Source organism: Elephantulus edwardii, unplaced genomic scaffold (assembly GCF_000299155.1).
Source record: "Elephantulus edwardii isolate Elephantulus edwardi_28Jun2011 unplaced genomic scaffold, EleEdw1.0 scaffold00314, whole genome shotgun sequence".
Taxonomy (NCBI): domain Eukaryota; kingdom Metazoa; phylum Chordata; class Mammalia; order Macroscelidea; family Macroscelididae; genus Elephantulus; species Elephantulus edwardii.
This window is the reverse complement of record NW_006400064.1, coordinates 1,810,450-1,820,328: the sequence shown is the minus strand read 5'-3', so window position 1 is coordinate 1,820,328 and position 9,879 is coordinate 1,810,450. Positions and strand designations below refer to the sequence as shown.

The following is a 9,879-nucleotide window of genomic DNA, read 5'->3' as shown; positions in this document are numbered from 1 at the left end:
CCTTAAACAGAGAAATTTAGATGTTAAGATTACCAACATTCCAACTATGTCCACAACCCCAGTGGCATCTAGTGGTGGTAACACAGCCATATTTAGTGAACCAGCTCAGCCATGCTTGGCCACTGAGGGAAGCAGTCTCTTCATCCACACCTGACAGCGGACACATTTTGGCAGAAAGCCACATGGGACAAAGGCAGGAAAATGCTCTTTCCAACTGTTGTCCATAGAATTAAACTCAAATGGAAAATCCACTGGATATTACTGGGCACATACTGGGAAAAGGATTCCCACTTGTTAAATTGGAAGAAGTAAAAATTTTCCTGTCACAATGACACTGTCAAAATGACAGAATTAATAACCACATTTTTTTCTCCTTGCTACTCAAATTGATGGAAATGAAAATAAATACACAAGAACCAAGTGTTGAGCGCTGCCTCTGGTCCGCTGCGTATCTCCTGCCGCCATGCCTGGAGGTCTGCTTCTTGGCGACAAAGCCCCCAACTTTGAGGCCAATACCACCATCGGCCGCATCTGTTTCCATGAGTATCTTGGAAACTCATGGGGCATTCTTTTCTCTCACCCCCGAGATTTTACTCCAGTTTACACCACGGAGCTTGGCAGAGCTGCAAAGCTAGCACCAGAATTTGCCAAGAGGAATGTTAAATTGATTGCCCTTTCAATAGATAGTGTTGAAGACCATCTTGCCTGGAGCAAGGATATCAATGCGTACAATTGCGAGGAGCCCACTGAAAAATTACCTTTTCCCATCATCGATGACAAGAATCAGGACCTTGCCATCCTCTTGGGCATGTTGGACCCAGCAGAGAAGGATGAAAAGGGCATGCCGGTGACAGCTCGTGTGGTGTTTATTTTTGGTCCTGACAAGAAACTGAAGCTGTCTATCCTCCACCCAGCTACCACTGGAAGGAATTTGGATGAGATTCTCAGAGTAGTTATCTCTCCAGCTGACAGCAGAAAAGAAGGTTGCTACCCCAGTCGATTGGAAGGATGGAGATAGTGTGATGGTCCTTCCAACCATCCCTGAAGAGGAAGCCAAAACACTTTTCCCTAAAGGAGTCTTCACCAAAGAGCTCCCATCTGGCAAGAAATACCTCCGCTACACTCTCCAGCCTTGAGTCTGTGTGGTGCTGGAGCGGCTCGCTTAGCCGCGTGAGCCAGGGGGCGCCAGCTGCCAATCATGTGTTCCTAGAGCAATTCCAGAAAACTTCCTAGTGTGATCATAGCCAAGGTCTTTAGGTGGCTCTACTACTGCTTATTAAATGAAAATGACACTCAACATTTCTTAGGATTCTTTACTCATAGCCGACCCTCCAGGAAGAGATTGCCCACCTTCCTCTCTTGTGGCCGACGATGGATTTGAACCACCAGAGAGGCACAACCTTTGGGTTAGCAGTCCAGCTCTCTATAGTGTGTGCGACCAGAGTGCCACCACCTGCAGAACTGGAAGACAATATCGTTTCAACCCTGTACTTTCCCGGTACAGCCTGGAAGGGAAGAGCAAACTAAATATTTTTGTTATAATAAATTTTCTGTAATAAATTCTGTCAAAGTTGGGAGGCTACAGAAAAGACTCCCTTGTCTGCAGAGGAGGTTTAAGCAGTATGACGAGTGCCACATGCCTTCCACACAGTATTTCTGTACGTTAAGAGCACCTTCTGAGAAAGGGGAAGAGATGGAAGATGTTTACTATAGAACTCTCTAGCAGTGGATGACTATTTTCTGAGTTTTGCTTTTTAGGGATCAGCAAATAAATTCCTTTCTTAAAACTGGGGGGAGGGGGAAGAACCAAGTGTTTTATCCTACTTTAATTTAAAAATTGTCTTAATAGGTTTGAGACACTGAACACCAATGATCTAAAACCAAATGAGTTGTGGGATGACATAAAGGATATTATTCACGAAGAGAGAAAAAGATCATCACAAAGACAAAGGAGAAAGAAAAGCTCAAAAGGTCAGAAAAGACTCTGAAAATTTCACTAGAGCGTTGAGAAGACAAAACAAAAGGAAGACATGCAGAAGTGAAAAAATTGAACAGAAGGTTTCAAAGAGCAGCTCGAGAAAACAAAACAAAGTATTATAATGGAATGTACAAAGAGCTGGAGTTGGAAAATAAAATGCTCACTTGGTATTTCTCAAGTTGAAAGAACTTAACAAATTCAAGCCTCAAGTTGCAATATTGAGAAACACTACAGGCAAAATCCTAAATGATTCAGGAAGTATTAATTCACATAGTCACTGTACAACACTGTACAAAAAATTAGTCACCAGTGAAAATTTTTAGGAAGTAGCATATATATTATCAAGAACAAATGGTTACCATCTCAGACAAGAGTCTCATAACGCAAGTTTACAGAATATTTTTGGGCCTCCACAAGAAAAAGATGGATAACAAAATGGGCAAAAGATATGGAAAGAATTTTCACAGAGGAAGACATTTTAATGGAAAACAGACACATGAAGAAATGCTCAAAATCACTGACAATAAGAGAAATGCAAATCAAAACCACAATTAAGTACCATCTCACTCCAGTAAGAGTGGCAAAGTCTAACAGGGCAGCAAGTAATAAATGTTGGAGAGGATGTGGCAAGAAAGGAACTCTTATATATTGTTGGTGGAACTGTAAAATGGTACAACCATTATAGAAGGCAGTTTGGTGTTTCCTCAAAAAGCAGAACCTAGAGATTCCATATGATCCAGCTATTCCACTACTTGGAATACACCCTGAGAAAACGAGAACTGGGGCACAAACAGAGATTTGTACACCAAAGTTCATAGCAGCATTATTCACCATCGCAAGAACATGGAAACAGTCCAAATGTCCAATCACAAACAAATGGATTGAGAAATTGTGGTATATTCACACACTGGACTACTATGCAGCATGGAGGAGCAATGATTTTTTAAATAATTATCAAACTTGGGAGGGACTGGAGAGCATTATATGAGTGAAATAACTAGGTCCCATAAGGACAAATATTGTATAAATATAAATATAAGTATACAAGGGAGGTGAGGGAGGTTGGAAGCAGAGGGATGAGAATGTGCAGGGAAGGGGAGATTAATCATGGAGTTGATGGGTGGAAGGTGAGGGAAATTGGAAGAATCTGTTTTCGAAATCAATGTATTCAAATTTTGTAAATAAACTAGTATTTAAAAAAAAAAGAACAAATGGTGACGAAAGACGGTCAAGTTACATTGAAGATACTGGCAAAAAAATAATGCCCCAGAAACCAATGAGATACCAACTGACATGTTTCAACTAATAGATGCAGCCCTGGATGTGCTCACAAGTCTGTGCCAGGAAATTTTAAATATAGCTACCTGGCCAAGTGATTAGAAGAGATCTATATTTGTTCCCATATTTTGTTCTAATTCATCCCCATATTCCCATTCCCAAGAGAGGTGATCCAATAGAAAGTAGAAATCATCAAACAATATCATTAATATCACATAAAAGCAAAATATTGCTGAAAATCATCCAAAAAACGACTAGAAAAGTATATTGACAGAGAACTGCCAGAAGTTTAGGCTGGGTTTAGAAAAAGTTCTGGCACCAGAGATGTAATTGCTAATATCAGATAGATCTTGGCTGAAAGCAGAGAATACCAGAAGAATGTCTGTGTTTTATTGACTATGCAAAGACATTTGACTGTGTGGGGCGTAAAAAACAACATTGTGAAGAATGGGAATTCCAGAACACCCAATTAAGCTTATAAAAAATCTATACTTAGAAGCTGTTTCTGAACAGAAAAAGATAAAACCGCATGTTTTAAAATTAAGATGTGGGAGCTCTCATAGCCTAGTGGCAAGAAGCTGCACTGCAATCCCAGAAGTGGTGGTTTTTGTTATGTGCCGTCGAGTCGCTTGCGACTCATAGCGACCCCATGTACAACAGCCCTAAACTCTGCTCTGTCCTGTGCCAATTGCACTGTCTCTGACACTTCCATCCCGATTATCCCAGTCACTGAAAAAATATGGAACACTTCACAAACTCGGTTTGAATCCACCAGATGCTCTGCTGGAGAAGGAGGGGCAATCTCCTCCTGTACCAGTCAGATCTGATTTGATGGTACACACACAAAAAATAATAAAATTTAAAACAAAAACCAAAAAAATTAGATAAGATGTGCATCAGGGCCATATCCTTTATTCCTATTCAATATGCATGATGAGAAAATCCTTAGAGAAGCTGGAAATTATAAAGAAGAGTGTGGCATCAGGACTGGAAGAAGACTCATCAACAATTTATATTATACAGAGGACACAAATTTGCTTGCTGACAATGAAGAGACCTTGAGGTGCTTGCTGCAGAGGATCAAAGACTGATGCCTCTGATATGGATTACATCTCAGCATCAAGAAGACCAAAATCTTTACCACTGGGCCAATAGGCAACATCATAATAGATAGAGAAAAGATTGAAATTACCAACAATTTCATTGCTCAGATCCTCAAACAGCACCTTTGGTACAAGCAGCTAGGAGATCTGGAGACATATAAAATTGGAAAAGTCTGCTTTCAGATTTTCAGATACTTCTCCAAATTCCTGAAGAGCAATGACGTCAGTTTAAAAACTAAAGTGTGCTTGATCCAAGTCATAGTCTTCCTAAACATCTGCTATGCTTTTGAGAGCTGAACAATGACTAAAGATAGCAGGAGAAGAATTGACACCTTTGAACTGTGGTGTTGGAAAATAATGCTGAATGGATTGCCAAAAGAAGAAGCAAATGTCTTGGAGAAAGTGCAACTAGAATGCTCCTTAAAAGCAAAGATGGCAAAACTTTGTCTCACATTCTTTGGTCGTGTTGTTGTTAGAAGAGGCTATTCATTGGAGAAGGACATCATGCTTGGAAAGGTGGAGCATCAGTGAAAGAGAGGAAGATCTTCATCAAGACAAATTGATATAGTATCAGTGGCAATTGTGTTAAGTGTGTCAGGAATGATTTGGATGGTACAGGATAAGACAGGTTTCAGGTCTGTTGTTCATAGGGTCGCTGAGTCGAACTTGATGGCACTTAACAATAACCACAAATACTTTTGCTACCCATCACCCTAATTGGGCAGATACACAGGGCTTGTTCACCATGCTCCTAACCATTGATGAGATGAAGCTATTATGGATATGGTATGAGATGAAGCAGCTTGTATCCAGGAGAAAATTCCAACAGGATTCCAGCTCTAGCCAAGAATATTCCTCTAAGCCAAATTAGAACCCAAATGATGGGATCTGCTGTGCAAGGAGTATTACAGAAGGTACATTCTTGAAGGTCTGAAGAAGGGAGGACAGAAACAAAGGAGTTTAAACATAGTACAACAGTCCAGTGGAAGCTGACTTAAAAGCCTTCTTAATTTCTGGGGTGAATATATCAGGCTTTTCACAAATGCATAGATCTTGACTTAGTGGCTTCAGCTAATGTCTAAATGGTTAACATGACTTTTATCTCTCAAATACCCCCAATATTAGGAAAGACTACAGAAACTTAACATGGCATTCAACATGAACCTGTCCATGTTAGTAGACATCTCCTTCAAGTTATTCAACAAAGAGAGCACAAGAAGTCACAGGCTGTTACTGTATTCCTAGAGATCACCAGAAGTAAGCCTCTGGTGCTCCAGAAAGGACCTCAGAGAGGAAAAAGATATCTAGACAAGTATAAATGTCTACACTACAAAAGATCTGGACACTGAAAGAATGAATGGCCAAGTCATAGGAGAGGCTTTACCAGGAAAAGCAGTCTTCCAATTTGACATACGCAAAACAAGCCAGCTTGTGTAAAGAAAACTGGGGATATAAGGGATCCGGCTTGATTTGCCATCAACTTCTACCATTCTTATTGCCTCTCTCCAGGAATCCCAGATAAAAATAACAATAGGAGAACTGTGGTCTTTTTTTGTAAACACAGGGACTGGGCCATATATTAAACAGTGAATAAATCTCTAACTTCATTTTCTTCCCATTTAGTGACTTTGTTAAGGGCTTCAGGGAGTACTGAAGACTAGTTCTTCCTGAACACATAGATTAGTCCATTGTTGTTGTTGTTGTTGTTGTTAAGTGCCATCGAATCGCAGGCGACTCATAGTAGCCACCCTATGAAGGAGAGTCCTCAACGCTTGGGTGTCTGTCATCCTCTCTCCAGGTTCATAGGGTTTCCTGAGGCAAGCTATTACGGAAGTGGATGCCACTCCTCCTTCCAACCTTGTTTTAATCGGGGAGCTCCACCCCACTCTCTGTCCGCATTGGGTAACCAGCCATTAACACATTTGACTCATCAATGTCACAGTGTTAGCCTCACAGCAACCACAAGTTACCACTGTACGGCACCTTGTATACCAGGGCTATACGACCTAGAGGAATGTCTGAACAAAAACAATGAAATACAGGCCTGAGGGCCCAAAGGACACCAAAATTGCCCTAAGCCCTCAAACCTGCTGTGCCTCAGACTGCTCCATTAATTAGATAAAGAAAAACTATGCACCGCTTCTTCTATGTTTGCTTGCCCAGCTCCCCCAGTGGAAATTTGCTCTCCAAACTTTAGGGCCGAATAACCTTTTTTTCCCTGAGACCTGGAGTCTACATATGGAAGTTCCTCACAAACATGCCTGACAATTTCTGATCTAGACACTGGAAGATAATCAGGGGTTGTTGTTGTTGCTGTTGTTGTTATGTGCCGTCGAGTCATTTGCAACTCATAGCGACCCTATGTACAACAGCCCTAAACCATGCTCTATCCCATGCCAATCTCATTGCTTCTGACACACCCATCCCGAGTGCTCCAGTCACTGAATCAATCCACCTCATAGAGGGTCTTCCCCTCCTGTGCTGTCCCTCTACCCTACCCAGCATAATGTCCCTCTCTAAAGACCTGTCTCCCCTTACAACATGTCCAAAGTATGTCAGACAAAGCCCCAGAATCCTTGCCTCCAAGGAGTAGCCTGGTTTAATCCTCTCTACGATGAATCTGTTTGTTTTCTTGGCAGTCCATGGTACATTCAATACTCTTCTCCAGCACCACAGCTCAAAGGCGTCAATTCTCCTTCTATCCTCCGTAGTCATTGTCCAACTCTCTGATGCATAACAAGTGATTGCAAAAACCATGGCCTGTATCAGGCACACCTTAGTCTCCAGAGAGACACTGTTGCTCTTCAGTATTTTGGAGAGGTCTCTAACAGCAGACATTCCCATCGCAATACGTTTTTTTATTTCCTGGCTACTGGTGCCAAGAGTGTTGACCGTGGAGCCGAGCAAACTGAAGCTGTGAGCAATCTCAATCTCTTCGCCATCCATCATGATGCTACCGATTGGTCCAGTGGTGAGAATTTTTGTCTTCTTGATATTGAGCCTCAGTCCATATTAAAGGCTGCACTCCTTGACACTCTGCAGTAAGTGCATGAGGTCCTCCTCAGTTTCAGTGAGCAAGGTTGTGTCATCTGCATAACGCAGACTGTTGATAGATCATCCACCAATCCTAACGCCATGCTTCTCCTCATAGAGCCCAGCCTCTCGGATAATCTGCTCTGCATACAGGTTGAAAAGGTATGGAGATAGGACACATCCCTGGCGTACACCCTTCCCAATTGTGAACCATGCAGTGTTTCCTTGCTCTTTGTTGACAACTGCCTCTTGGTCCAAGTATAGGTTTTGCATTAGCACGATTAAATGTTCTGGGATTCCCATTCTTCTCAGAGTCAGGCACAATTTGTGATCCACACAGTCAAACACCTTTGCATAATCAATGAAACACAGACATTCCTCTGGTATTCCCTGTTTTCAGCTAAGATCCATCTAACATAAGCTACAATATCCCTAGTACCACGACCCCTTCTAAACCCAGCCTGGACTTCTGGCAGTTCTCTGCTGATGTACTGTTCCAGTCGTTTTTGGATAATCTTCAGTAGAATCTTGCTTGCATGTGAAATCAATGATATTGTTCTGTAGTTTCCACACTCAGTCAGGGGTAGCCTGAAAATATCAGCAATCAGGTAAACCCCTTCATGTGGGCAAACAAACTCCAGGAAGAGCCAAATAGACATTCTCCATTGAGATCTGACCAAATCCTGGGAGACAAACACCTGGCAGAAAAAATTACCCTGTAAGGAAGGAGGCATTGAAGACATAGGCCCCATTATTAACATGGTTAAAGAATGTGGAATAATTTGGTCATATCAGTCTTGTATTTATGTGCTGTTAATTTGACTACAACTCACAATAACTCTATGAACAAAATTTCTAAACCCTGATCTATCTTTTTTTTAATTATTTTATTATTTTTATGTGAGTCTACCGTCAAATCAGATCTGACTGGTATAGGAGGAGATTGTCCCTCCTTCCCCGGCAGAGCATCTAGTGGATTCGAACCGTGCACCTCTGGGATTGTGGTTGCAGCTCCTTGCCACTAGGCCACCAGAGCTCCCCTAACCCTGATCTACCTTGAGCCAGTCTCACTGTCTCTGGCACACCTGCCTCCATTTCATAGTCACTGTGTCAACTGATCTTATCCAGGGTCTTCTTCTTTTACACTGACCTTCTATCCTTCCAAGAATGATGTCCTTCCTCCTGACAACATACTCAAAATATGTAAGACACAGTCTCACAATCCTTCCCTCCAAGCAGCCTGTCCAAGGAACTTGGTCTCTGGCTAATATTTTCATCAGCACTAGAAAGGACAATTCCAAACTTTAGAAAAGGTGGGCACATGCTGGAGAGATCCCCTCCAAGCTACATGCAAGAACCGAGAGTATGTGTAAGAACTGAGAGGGTAGCCAGATAGAGGTAGGCCCCTATTCCCTTGACCCCACATGAGATAGAGTACAGCTGCAGTTGGGGAAAGGTGGCCTCTGACTGATATCCTCATCAGCCCTACCAAGGAAAATTCCAAACTTTAGAAGAGACAAACAGCCAGGCAAGATTCTTGCAAGTCTGGACAGCAGCCCATAGAGAAATTGAAGGACCTTAGGAAAGGGGAGCTTTCCTACTGCACAGTCCCAGAAAGGACTCCTGGCATAGCAAGTTGCTTTACCCAATAAAAGGATCACTTTAAATCTTCAATTAATAAATAACATCATACAGATAAAGAACTGTTGACAACCTACACAGACACAATAGAAATGGCCTAAAACATCAATAAAAACTTCACATAATGTCAAGAAAACAGCAGGCAGCTTCGAATTGTGTGGGGAAAAAACAAAACAAGCCTTTTCCTAAAACAAACAAAACACATATTAAAGACCCAATGAATACTCCAGAGACAGAGAAACAGAAGAAATACATTGACCCAGAGTCATATGAAGACCCACTTAAGAATATGCAAATACCTCCTCTCTTGAGCCCTCCTAACCTGAAACTCTGTGGAGAAGGCTTGTAATTTCTTAAGTCAAAGGGAATAGCAAGCAGTGAACCCTCCACAGTTTTCCAGAGGACAATTCATCTCTGCAACCTCTGATCAAGGTACACAGCTCTATTCAGGTCCTAGGGCTTGGAGCCTTAAGGCCAAGAGAGGAGCACCGATATACAATCCCTGACAGGACATCACCATCCCCAGGGACACTACACAATTATAACAACCTAACATCTACCAAGAAAATCTTCATAAAATGTCAAGAAAGCAGCGGGAAGCCTCAAACATTATAAACAAAACAAAATAAGCCTTCTAAAAAAGCAGAACATATTTCAGACCTGATGATTACCCTAGTCACATAGAACAAGAAGAAATATATTAATGTGGAGATATTTGAACAGACAGAATAAGTGCAAATGGCAAAAGAAACAATGGAAGTCATTGAGAGAATGAGTGAATACTCATTGCAAACGGCAGTTAATCATAAATATCACACTAGGGACACAGAAAGCTTTTCTTGAACA

At 41.7% G+C, this 9,879-nt stretch overlaps 1 pseudogene; it reads left to right on the top strand.

The window, feature by feature from the left end:
• Nucleotides 1-463: 463 nt before the first annotated feature.
• LOC102860359 lies at nucleotides 464-1,136 on the top strand (annotated as a pseudogene).
• The last annotated feature ends 8,743 nt before the right edge of the window (nucleotides 1,137-9,879 follow it).